This window comes from Dermochelys coriacea, chromosome 2, assembly GCF_009764565.3.
Source record: "Dermochelys coriacea isolate rDerCor1 chromosome 2, rDerCor1.pri.v4, whole genome shotgun sequence".
Lineage (NCBI taxonomy): Eukaryota > Metazoa > Chordata > Testudines > Dermochelyidae > Dermochelys > Dermochelys coriacea.
Window position 1 is genome coordinate 76,793,655 of NC_050069.1, and position 13,060 is coordinate 76,806,714.

Genomic DNA, 13,060 nt, shown 5'->3' on the forward strand with positions numbered 1-13,060 from the left:
TTCCTGGACTATAGTACAGAAACAAACTAATTAAATGTAATAAAGGCAGTAACTTTAGCATATTTATCTGTGCTGAAGAAACCTAGTTCCCATGACATCTAATATACCCTACTTGCTGACAGCAGGGTGGAGAAAAACAATTTTCCTTAACAAAAACATAAAAAGAAAGAAAAATAAAACTAGTATAACATTATCAATAAAAACAAAAACAGCAAAAACCCTGTAAATGTAACTTTATAGGCATCAAAAGGGTAAAAATGGTGGGTATTCTAAAACAGTAATTATTTTTACTTTCTACATATGTAAAACAGAGTTATTATGAAAATATTATTTGAACTACCTCATCTGAAATAAGTGATTAAAACAATTTAATATTGAGTCTCTTTTTATGGCATGCTGGACACATTTTCTTTTTAATTTCATGGGTGCATGTTGAAATACTGTAGCTAATAATTTATTAACTAGGAAAATCAATAAATAAAATGCATTACAATACATAAAAATGCGTAACATCACATCTATAATAATTTTCCTGTAACAACAACAACAAAGATAAAAACACCAGACAGAAAGGGCTTTAGTAGGAGCCAATTTGTTCAGGTCAAAGGTACCTTGTACTCAATATAGTTTATTATACACATCCTTTCAGGTTGCTAAGAGATAAACGTTTGATTGCTTTCTCTGTCATCTGCTAGTGCAAAGCGTCACAATTCTCAGCATGCTAGCACACTAATTTTAACTATGACCATAACTCCAACTGCCCTCCTCCATCCCAAATCTGGAAATAGAGAAGGAAGCAGATGCCACAGCCACATTTAATAATATTTAACCATATCTACCTAGTTATTTTCCTAATTTACAACTAACGCTGCTCTCACTCTCCAGCATAGTTTTACAAATTTAATCATTTCACAGCTTATGACCTAACCCATAACACTCTGTTTTATGAACTAAAGAACATGTTTTAAAATGCAAAGTAGTGAAAACAGGTAGACTGATCAAGGTGCAGTCTGGGAGCTGGGAACTGTAAAGGACCCCCACTGACTTCAATGTGGCTCAGTGAGGACACATGTGTCTGTCTGGGTGGTCTCCTTGCAGGGTTGGTGCCTTAAGCTGCTTTTCTTTTTTGTCTGAACACAGCAATGGCATTTCCCTGCAAAGTCAATACAACAGAAGCTGTTGCTGGCAAGTAATATGCTACTTCCTTTCCTGCTCCAAAGCTTAATGTACTGTTGCTGCAGAGCTTCTACACCCCACACACGTAAAGGGACCAAGGTCGAGCCTTTGACCAAGCATTACTTTGATCAGCAGAAGGGTCTAGCGTGAACCAAAGTGGAGATTTCAAAGAGAAAAGGAGTACTTGTGGCACCTTAGAGACTAAAATTTATTTGAGCATAAGCTTTCGTGAGCTACAGCTCACTTCATCGGATGCAAGAGAGAAGATGATCTACATCCAAGAAAGAGGAACTGATAAAGAAGGTGAGAATTTAGTTTCTACTAGAAACTACTATCTAGTATACTACTAGAAAGATACATTTAGATGACCAAATATATGGTGTACAAATTCTTTGGGTAAAGATGCAAGGAATGAAAAACAAAGCAGAAATCACTGTGGACACCACGTGGAGATCATGAGAACAGGAGACAGAACAAAAAATTCCTAGACTAGTTTCTTAGGCTCCAGTGCCCACGGGAGATTTTAACAAACATCTGTTGGGTAAAAAAAAAAAAATATAACCGTAAGACATTAAACAAACAGTTCCTAAATTATACAGAAAACAATTTAATGGGCCAGAAAGTGAAACCACTCCAACTAGAGGAGAAGTTGCACATGATCCATTATTTTTAACTAATCTGAAGGAACTGTTTGAGAAGGAAAGAACAGTAGAGAAGCACTGAACCAGTGACCACTATCTAGACTCACTTTATTAAGGAATGGAATGACATAATGCAGGAGTAACAGATTTCAGATAAGCCAATTTTGGGGGTTTGAGAAATCTACGAAGTGCAATATGATTAAGCACTAAAGTCCACTGCTGTGGTTAAAGGCTGTAGAATCCTAAGAGACAGCAAGTCAGATCCTGAGCTGGGGTTAATCAGCATAGCTCCACTGTGGAGTTACACTGATTCACATCAACTGAGGATATGACCCAAAATAATTAAGGCACAGCAGTCAAAATTTCCTTTGAAAAAGAATACAAGAAATAAGAATTGGCCAGATACTGTGACTTTATAAAATACACTCAAAAGTCTGAGGTTAAAGAAAATCTGTACTGAGAACAGAAAAGGAAGAACGGACTCAATCAGTGAAAGCTTTAAAGGAAAAAGGAGGATGTCAGAAAAGCAAAGTGAGTTAATGATAACCAAAGAGGTTACAGTGAATAAGAGAGGCTAAACTAAGAAGAAGTAAAAAATAGCTGACATGTTAAACTCCTTTTAAAATCTATATTCAAGAAGAAAAATAGAGAAGTCTGAAAACTTAAAAAAAGAAGAAGATCTTTTAGAACTAGCTATTGAAAAAGAACAGATAATGGAATACTTGAAAAATTTGAACAAACGGTTTGCAAATCATCTGATCTAATGACACAAAACCTATAGCATGAAGGAAATACATTAAACAAGTTTACTGCACCCAGAAACTAAAGAAAAATTATATACAAAGATTTCATAGTTTTCATATGTTTCAGAGTAGCAGCCGTGTTAGTCTGTATTCGCAAAAAGAAAAGGAGTACTTGTGGCACCTTAGAGACTAACAAATTTATTAGAGCATAAGCTTTCGTGAGCTACAGCTCACTTCATCGGATGCATTTGGTGGAAAAAACAGAGGAGAGATTTATATACACACACAGAGAACATGAAACAATGGGTTTATCATACACACTGTAAGGAGGGTGATCACTTAAGATAAGCCATCACCAGCAGCAGGGGGGGGGGGGAAAAGAGGAAAACCTTTCATGGTGACAAGCAAGGTAGGCTAATTCCAGCAGTTAACAAGAATATCAGAGGAACAGTGGGGGGTGGGGTGGGAGGGAGAAATACCATGGGGAAATAGTTTTACTTTGTGTAATGACTCATCCATTCCCAGTCTCTATTCAAGCCTAAGTTAATTGTATCCAGTTTGCAAATTAATTCCAATTCAGCAGTCTCTTGTTGGAGTCTGTTTCTGAAGCTTTTTTGTTGAAGTATAGCCACTCTTAGGTCTGTGATCGAGTGACCAGAGAGATTGAAGTGTTCTCCAACTGGTTTTTGAATGTTATAATTCTTGACGTCTGATTTGTGTCCATTCATTCTTTTACGTAGAGACTGTCCAGTTTGGCCAATGTACATGGCAGAGGGGCATTGCTGGCACATGATGGCATATATCACATTGGTAGATGTGCAGGTGAACGAGCCTCTGATAGTGTGGCTGATGTGATTAGGCCCTATGATGGTATCCCCTGAATAGATATGTGGACAGAGTTGGCAACGGGCTTTGTTGCAAGGATAGGTTCCTGGGTTAGTGGTTCTGTTGTGTGGTGTGTGATTGCTGGTGAGTATTTGCTTCAGATTGGGGGGCTGTCTGTAAGCAAGGACTGGTCTGTCTCCCAAGATCTGTGAGAGTGATGGCTCGTCCTTCAGGATAGGTTGTAGATCCTTGATGATGCGTTGGAGAGGTTTTAGTTGGGGGCTGAAGGTGATGGCTAGTGGCGTTCTGTTGTTTTCTTTGTTGGGCCTGTCCTGTAGTAGGTGACTTCTGGGTATTCTTCTGGCTCTGTCAATCTGTTTCTTCACTTCAGCAGGTGGGTATTGTAGTTGTAGGAATGCATGATAGAGATCTTGTAGGTGTTTGTCTCTGTCTCAGGGGTTGGAGCAAATGCGGTTATATCGTAGCGCTTGGCTGTAGACAATAGATCGAGTGGTATGATCTGGATGAAAGCTAGAGGCATGTAGGTAGGATTAGCGGTCAGTAGGTTTCCGATACAGGGTGGTGTTTATGTGACCATCGCTTATTAGCACCGTAGTGTCCAGGAAGTGGATCTCTCGTGTGGACTGGTCCAGGCTGAGGTTGATGGTGGGATGGAAATCGTTGAAATCATGGTGGAATTCATCAAGAGCTTCTTTTCCATGGGTCCAGATGATGAAGATGTCATCAATGTAGCGCAAGTAGAGTAGGGGCATGAGGGGACGAGAGCTGAGGAAGCGTTGTTCTAAGTCAGCCATAAAAATGTTGGCATACTGTGGGGCCATGCGGGTACCCATCGCAGTGCTGCTGATTTGAAGGTATACATTGTCCCCAAATGTGAAATAGTTATGGGTCAGGACAAAGTCACAAAGTTCTGCCACCAGGTTAGCCGTGACAGTATCGGGGATACTGTTCCTGACGGCTTGTAGTCCATCTTTGTGTGGAATGTTGGTGTAGAGGGCTTCTACATCCATAGTGGCTAGGATGGTGTTTTTAGGAAGATCACCAATGGACTGTAGTTTCCTCAGGAAATCGGTGGTGTCTCGAAGATAGCTGGGAGTGCTGGTAACGAAGGGCCTGAGGAGGGAGTCTACATAGCCAGACAATCCTGCTGTCAGGGTGCCAATGCCTGAGATGATGGGGCGTCCAGGATTTCCAGGTTTATGGATCTTGGGTAGCAGATAGAATACCCCAGGTCGGGGCTCCAGGGGTGTGTCTGTGCGGATTTGTTCTTGTGCTTTTTCAGGGAGTTTCTTGAGCAAATGCTGTAGTTTCTTTTGGTAACTCTCAGTGGGATCAGAGGGTAATGGCTTGTAGAAAGTGGTGTTGTAGAGCTGCCTAGTAGCCTCTTGTTCATACTCCGACCTATTCATGATGACGACAGCACCTCCTTTGTCAGCCTTTTTGATTATGATGTCAGAGTTGTTTCTGAGGCTGTGGATGGCACTGTGTTCTGCATGGCTGAGGTTATGGGGTAAGCGATGCTGCTTTTCCACAATTTCAGCTCGGACACAAATCAGACGTCAAGAATTATAACATTCAAAAACCAGTTGGAGAACACTTCAATCTCTCTGGTCACTCGATCACAGACCTAAGAGTGGCTATACTTCAACAAAAAAGCTTCAAAAACAGACTCCAAGGAGAGACTGCTGAATTGGAATTAATTTGCAAACTGGATACAATTAACTTAGGCTTGAATAGAGACTGGGAATGGATGAGTCATTACACAAAGTAAAACTATTTCCCCATGGTACTTCTCCCTCCCACCCCACCCCCCACTGTTCCTCTGATATTCTTGTTAACTGCTGGAATTAGCCTACCTGCTTGTCACCATGAAAGGTTTTCTTCCTTTCCCCCCCCTGCTGCTGGTGATGGCTTATCTTAAGTGATCACTCTCCTTACAGTGTGTATGATAAACCCATTGTTTCATGTTCTCTGTGTGTGTATATAAATCTCTCCTCTGTTTTTTCCACCAAATGCATCCGATGAAGTGAGCTGTAGCTCATGAAAGCTTATGCTCTAATAAATTTGTTAGTCTCTAAGGTGCCACAAGTACTCCTATAGTTTTCATATAGCTCAAGGCCAGAGGGGATCATTAGAAAATCTTCTAGTCTGACCTTTGTGTAATCACAAGCCATTAAATTTCACCTACAATCCCATGTTGAACCAGTAAATTGGGTTAGACTAAAGCATTTCAGTCCTCAGAGACTAAACTGCTACATGCCATAGACAGAAAACAGGGGAGACCAAGATGCCACCAATGCCTGATGTCCCTGGAATGGCAGGGAATTGATAAGAGACGCTCAGGTGTTCCTAGCAGGTGATCTCTACTCCATACCACAGAGAAAGGCAAAAACTCCCAAGGTCCTTGCCAATTTGAGCTGCAGGAAAATTCCTTCCTGACTACAAATCTGGCGATCAGCTATGCCCTGAGCATCTGAGCAAGATACACCCACCAATCATTTCAGAAAGAGGATTCTTCATATCATCTCAAACACTGGTCCACCCAGTCTGGGGTCCTATCTCCAACTGTGACCATTCTTGATAATTCAGAGGAAGGCAAAAAGAAAAAAAACAAAAACAAAAAACAACACAAAAACCCTCAACTAACATACACACCAAAACGCAGTCAGCCAATTGTTCATCCGCGGGAAAAAATATTCTTCCTGACCCCAGCTGGCAGCCAGCTAAAGCTCTGAAGCATGAGATTTGTTTATAGTGATTGTCTTAATGCAGATCTGAAAATGGCATGAGCCTGATGAGAGCAATGCATAGCTTCCTATTCTCTCCATGGACTATGAAGTTAGAGAGTAAAGAGGACGCACAGACTCTAAGGCTAGGAAGAAACATCACAACTACCCAACCCCTGACCCTTGTGCACACAGGCCATACATTTGTTTCCCTAGAAGCTGGATTAAAACTATCATTTAAAAAGATATATAAACTTGTCTTTAAGACTTTTAAAGCTGGTGAATCCACCACCTGTCCTGGTAAGCTGTTCCAATGTTTAATACCCTCAATATTAGGAAACTGCATCTTATTTCAAGGTTGAAATTCTAATTTCTAACCATTGAATCTAATTATGCTGAAACATTTACTTCTGGACGAATTCTGCACCACTGCGCATGAACAGAATTTATGTCCCCTGTAGACTTCCTTGCTTCCCCACAGAAAAATGACTTTCTGATGCAGAAGCAAAGTAAAGCCACCAAAGTGGTCATGCAACCCTCCTCAGCAGTATGTTTCAGGTGCCCAGGGCAGCCAGCAGAGAGGTAAATCACTTTGGGACAAGAGGAGGGACTTGGGAAGACCTGGCTGGTGGCTTCTACCCTGCGCTGGGCAGGACTGCTAGTCCCAGCTGTGCTGGGGACACTGGGACTTCCTCTTCCCTGGCATGGCATCCGGGGCTGTGTCAGACCCACTCCCAGATTTCTCTCCTGGCTGTAGGAAGCTCAGCAAACTCTGCCCCTGACACTTACTGCATCCCTCGCTCCTCAGCTGCAGGGGGAAGGATCTCTATACAGGGATCTGCTCCCCCATCCGCCCAATCCCTGTGCATCCAGACCCCTCATGCCCAGACCCACCAAGCCTCACCCCCTTGCACCAGAACCCCCCCCCAATGAACCCCACTCCCCCAGCATCTGGACCCACCACTAAGCCCCCCCACACCCAGACCCCCCTGCCGAGCTCTATCCCCCCAAACCCAGACACTGCCCACTACTGAGCCCCAACCATTTTCACCTGGACCCCCTTGCAAAGTCCCATTATCACTGCACCCAGAACCCCCCAAAAGGCCCCTGGGCATCCAGATCTCTTCCCCCCACACACACCTGGATCCCCCTCTGAGCCACCCGCACCCAGATTACCCCACACAGAACCTTCTCCCACACCCGGATCCCCCAACACTAAGCTCCTCCACACTTGGATCCTGCCTTGCTGAGCCTGCCTGCCCACATCTGGTGTACTTGGCACAGAGCGGCAGGCCTGGTCCTTGTCAGGGTTGTAGCCTCACCACCTAGTCAGTGTCCCAGGGGGAAGCTGCACAGTGATCTCCCACCTCTGTGCAGCCAGTGGCCTGTGCTCCCCAATGCCATGCTGGAACCTCCACATTTATTTGACAAATAAAATTTGCACAACTTCGCAGATTTTTAAAATACTGTGCACAGAATGTTTTTGTTTTTTGTCACAGAATTTATTTTTTTTGGCACAGAATGCCCTCAGAATAAACACTGGAGAAAAGTTAATGTGATACAGTTTTTCCCAACAGGAAAAAAATGATCCTGACAATTACCCTACTCTAACTTCTATATCTAGTAAGACAATGGATCAATTATTACAGGGGAAAAAATCACTATGATATCTGAACCTGCATCTATTAAAGGCCATGGCAACATGCCCATCTGACTTCAAGGCATGTTGGATTCAGTTTCTAGAAGGAAAATAACTACAAGCAGTAAGTAAAAAGCATTTACAAATATGTCTGTTAAGATTTAGTCATGCTTTGACAAAAATCACAACGTTAGTAAACAGTGAGCACCAGATTTATTATATTTGTATTCTATATGATACTGTCTCACATAAAAACTTAGCTGGACAAAGAATCTACTGTAGAAAACAATCCTATACTGCCAGGGATGAGCATATCAGTCATTTCTATTACTAGATGGGAACTTTTCAATAAATTTTTAGTCAGAAATGCACATTTGCTGACATTGAAACTTTTTGCAGAAGCGTATTGGTTTCAACAAAGGTTTAGTTGGGAAATATTGCCTGGTTTTGACCTGGGGAAGAGAGTGCATGCCCCAGCATAGACAAGTGGCTAGGGCATTCACCTTCAGTGTGGGAGAGCCAGATCCTTGCTCTAAGTCAGGCAGAGCACCCCCCCTAAAACTTAAGTTTTGGTGAAACTTTCATCATGAAAATTGAGAGAGAAAAGCCAACTGCCCAGGGGTTTGGGCACTCGCATGGGATGTGAGAGACGCAGGTTCAAGTCCCTGGTCCGAATCTGGAAGGGACCTGAACCTGGGTGTCCCACATTCCACTTGAGTGCCCGAATCACTTGTCTATTGCTATTGTGTATTCCCTCTGCCACTCTGGTTTTTGGGGTTTCATTTTAAAAAAATATAAACCCAAAAGGTCTTGGTTTCATTCCATAACAGAATGGAAATATATACCAAAACCTCAACATTTTTGTGAAACAGAATTCTTATTTTCCAACCAGCCCAAGTCGCTTTCCATCTCTATTTCTTATGAATAAGAAAGCCTACTATCAGTTATTGCTACTTTAATTAAGAGTAGTAAGGAAATGGATTCAAGGATTGCAGCAGTTCAACGAGGTGCTTTAGAACACTGAACTTTCCTCCACTTCAATGGAGCAAACCAGGAACAAGGAAGAATCCAATTGCTAGGAGGGGAAAAAAAAAACCCAGATTACTCATCCCCGCTTCTCCCTACTCTCCTCACCAATATTCTAGTTCCAAACAAAAGACTGTCACAAGTGACAGGAAAAAAATTGTTTTAAATCCTCCTATCAATATAACAGCTAAGTGAATTCAGAATTCAGAAATTTCCTAGATTCTACCAGATTTAAAAAGAGGATCAAGAGTCCTCCAGTCCCAAAGTGTTAGGTGGTGGTTCATGCATCATGCATCTAAACCTTTGTGTGTATTGCACATCTCAGAGGATGAATTTCTACCTGAATTGAAAAAGCATAAGAAGAAAAAATTTACATTTCTGAAGCCAAAGGGAGTATTTACTTCTATATCCCATCCATGCACAAGCACAATTAAGAGCTAGAGCTAAATTAGAATTTGGAGAAACATGCCAATAAAGCACTTTTTAAATACACTATTAATTTTTATGGTCTTTAAGAAATGTTGTCCAACACATATGCATTAATGAAGTGGAACTCCAAAGAGTTCTTGAAAGTTTTATATTTTTTCTGTCAGGGTTTGAATTCCAGTACGCATAATGGCAGTGGTAAGTCTAAAACAAAAATCTTTTATGAAGAATTAAAACCAGAAACTTTAAGAGTATTTTTTTTTATTTAAGAAAATAGTGGTTGTTTTCATAACAGGACATGGCAATGCCAAACAGTAACACAAAACTTAACTGACTAGGAATTTTCTACCAAGGTCTAGTTTAACTCCTTTGTTGATGGTTCCCCCACTGCAGAATCTGCATGGCAATAAAATGTGGTTATGTTTTTTGCAGTTCCATTAGAATACGAATGTTGTTCGCACTTCAGGAGTTACACAGCAATATTCACATGGATGCATTCTGCTCCACACAGCTGCTGTTACCTGAGCAGGCATTGAATTGGCCAATCTATTATTTCTTTCGCCTATTTATAAAACTATTAATAATTATTTCTACATAGCTGCTGTGCAGTACCACATACATTTCTTAAATACAAAATTATATGTCCGAGCACAATTAACCCAGAAAGTAATACATTGTATGAGCTGACAATAGTATCTCACATTACTAAAAAAGGACACACAACTTTAAAAGTGAAGGCCCCTCTAATTTAAGTGCATTATGTCACATAATTATACACTTGTTATGAACCACTATGCAACTCCTTTTGTGCCTTTATTTTTGTCTTGGGGGAAAAACAGGCCTTGAATTCCCGAAAGGTATTTAAAAGGAATTACATACAAGAGGATAAGGGGCTGTAAGAAAATACATCTTGTCATATTTATTTATTTATTTATTTGAGGTGTAACGTTAGTTTTGAAAGCACTTAATACTGACAAGAAGCAAGCAGTTTTAGGTTGCAATACAAGCTCCAAATTTTTAAAAGAAAATTAATTATATTACATTACAAGTAAAGGTCTCTGTGAGGACAGCCACAATTTTTATAACTATGTAGGGATATAAAATACTCTACCATGAGATTGTGGAAAAGGGCATTTTGGATAACATCTGGTTGGAAAAATGGAGAAACTTTTTGCAAAATTTTTCATGAAAAAAAAAGTGTCCCTTTTTCCTACCGAAATTATTAAATTCAATATTTTTCAACCAAATATAGGTGAAAGGAAATCAGGGTTTACCTACATATTTATATATACCCACAATATGCAATGACACCTTTTAGCATTTAAGTGGAAAATATGATGCAGAGACAATTAACCAGTGGCTCTGCACTGTTGCTGCTATTTCCTGTGTCTTAAAGTCCAACTTAAAAAGCAGGCCTCCAGAGTCACTACTACCACTCTCAAATTCGGCACCAGCTCTTAAAGACCACCATTCTGCACAGCAACAGAATTGTGGATGCTCAGAAACACGCTTTTTTAAACTGCAAAAATGCTTACCATCACACAGGCTACTAGCTACAATGGTTGTACTTGTTCCTAACAATGGCACTGGTCCATTACTAGAGGGAAATGGTAGAATTATCAATAATAATGCAGAAAAGGCAAAGTGTTGAATATACATTTCTGTGTATTTCTATTCAGTATTTGAGAAAAAAAACAAATGATGCAGTTATATCATATAATAATCTCGCCATTCCACTGGTATCTCAGGAGGATGTTAAACAGCAGCTACTCAAGTTAGACATTTTTAAATCAGCATGTCCAGAAAACTTACACCCAAGAGTTTTATAAGAGCTAGGCAAAGTTGCTCATTGGATTGTTAATGCTGATTTTCAGTAAGTCTTGGAATACCAGGGAAGTTCCACAAGCTTCGAAGAAAGCAAATGTTGTGCCAATATTTAAAAAGGTTAAATTGGACAACCTAGGTAATTATGTACCTGTCAATCTGACATTGATCCTAAGCAAAATAATGGAGTGACTGATACAGGACTCAATTAATAAAGAATTAAAGGAGGGTAATATAATTAATCCCAACCAACATGCATTTATGGAAAATAGATCCTATCAAACCTCTTTTTGATGAGATTGTATGTATGGTTGATAAAGACATAATATGCTACCAGGTGATATTTTGATTTAAACACTAGAAAAATATAAAATTAAGATGGCATGTATTAAATGGATTAGAAACTGGCTAACTGAAGGTCTAAAAATGTAGTTGAAAATGGGGATTCATCATTCAACAGGTGTGATTCTAGTGGGGTCCCACAGGTATCAGTTCTTGGCCCTACATTATTTCACATTTTTACTAATATGGAAGAAAATATAAAATCATCACTGATAAAGTTTGCAGATGACACAAAAATTGAGAGAGTAATAAATAAAGAAGAGAACAAGTCACTGATACAGAGCGATCTGGATCACTTGGTAAGCTGGGCACAAGCAAAATATATATACACATTAAGCTGTATTCAAATGCAATGTATGCATCTAGGAACAAAAAATGTAGGCCATGCTTACATGATGGGGGACTCTGAAAAAGATTTGGGGTCACAGTATAATGCCATGGCCAAAAGGGCTAATGCAATCCTCTGATGCATAGACAGGGGAAGTTCAAACAGGAATAGAGTTGTTTTACCTCTATATTTGGCACTTGTGCAACCACTGCTGGAATACTGTGTCCACTTCTGGTGTCAACAATTCAAGAAGGATGTTGATACATTGGAGAAGGTTTAAAGAACAGTCACAAGAATGATTAAAGGATTACAAAACGTGCTTTATAGCAATAGACTCAAAGAGCTCCAACTATTTAGCTTAACAAAGAGAAGGTTAAGGGGTAACTTGATTACAGTCTATAAGTATCTTAATGGCAAACATATTTAATAATGGGCTCTTCGGTCTAGCAGAGAAAAATATAACATGCTCCAAGGGCTGCAAGTTGAAACTAGACAAAGTCAGAATGGAAATAAGGCCTACATTTTTAATGAAAGAGTAATTAACCACTGGAACAATTTAACAAGGGTCATGGTGGAGTCTCCATCACTGAATTATTAAATCAAGATTAGCTGTTTTTATAAAAGATCTGCTCTAGGAATTATTTTGGGGAAGTTCTATGGCCAGTGCTATACAGAAGGTCAGCCTAGATGCTCACAGTGGTCCCTGCTGGCCTTGGAATCTATGAATCCTGGATCCAGCAGACCTAGTTGCCATAGACCTGGAGTGCAAATGGAGTGCAAATTTCCACCGGAGATATGACAGCTCTATTCAGGCTATTTGACCAATACCTTTCAATCTCAGGTCCAACACCTCACATTACTTGTATCAGATTTGGTTAGATGATGTGCCACGGCAAACTCATTTTATTTTTGCTGGTCATAAAGCATAACATAAACAAAGTTGTCAGGGGAGGAGCAGTGTCTATGTTCTCCACAACAAATCTCCAGTACAAGAGAGGAATCATTCCAAGGACAGATCTATTTGACCATATGCACATGTTGCCCAAGTCCCAGGACAAAAATCAACAGAAGTACCCTGTAGTGTGCAGGATGCCCTATAGCTCCACAAAATTCCCAGTGGAAGGAGTGTTGCTACCAAACCTGGGACCTGGGATAGTGACAGACTTCTCCAACATGATGATCAAGACTTTATGTCCATCATGCTGTTCTACCAACAGGTCATCAGACCCATGCACATGGCCAGACACATCCTGGACCTGAACTCCTGGTTTGACCAAATCCTCATGGACTTCTCTCATGCCCACATAAGGTGAGCCAACTATGCCAGTCCATATTCAGAGGCT

General features: G+C 40.4%; 1 protein-coding gene across 13 annotated transcripts in view; it reads right to left on the reverse strand.

The window, feature by feature from the left end:
- Window positions 1-13,060, reverse strand: part of ASXL3 (ASXL transcriptional regulator 3) — a 149,109-nt gene that overhangs the window by 19,916 nt on the left and 116,133 nt on the right. The window lies entirely within an intron of this gene.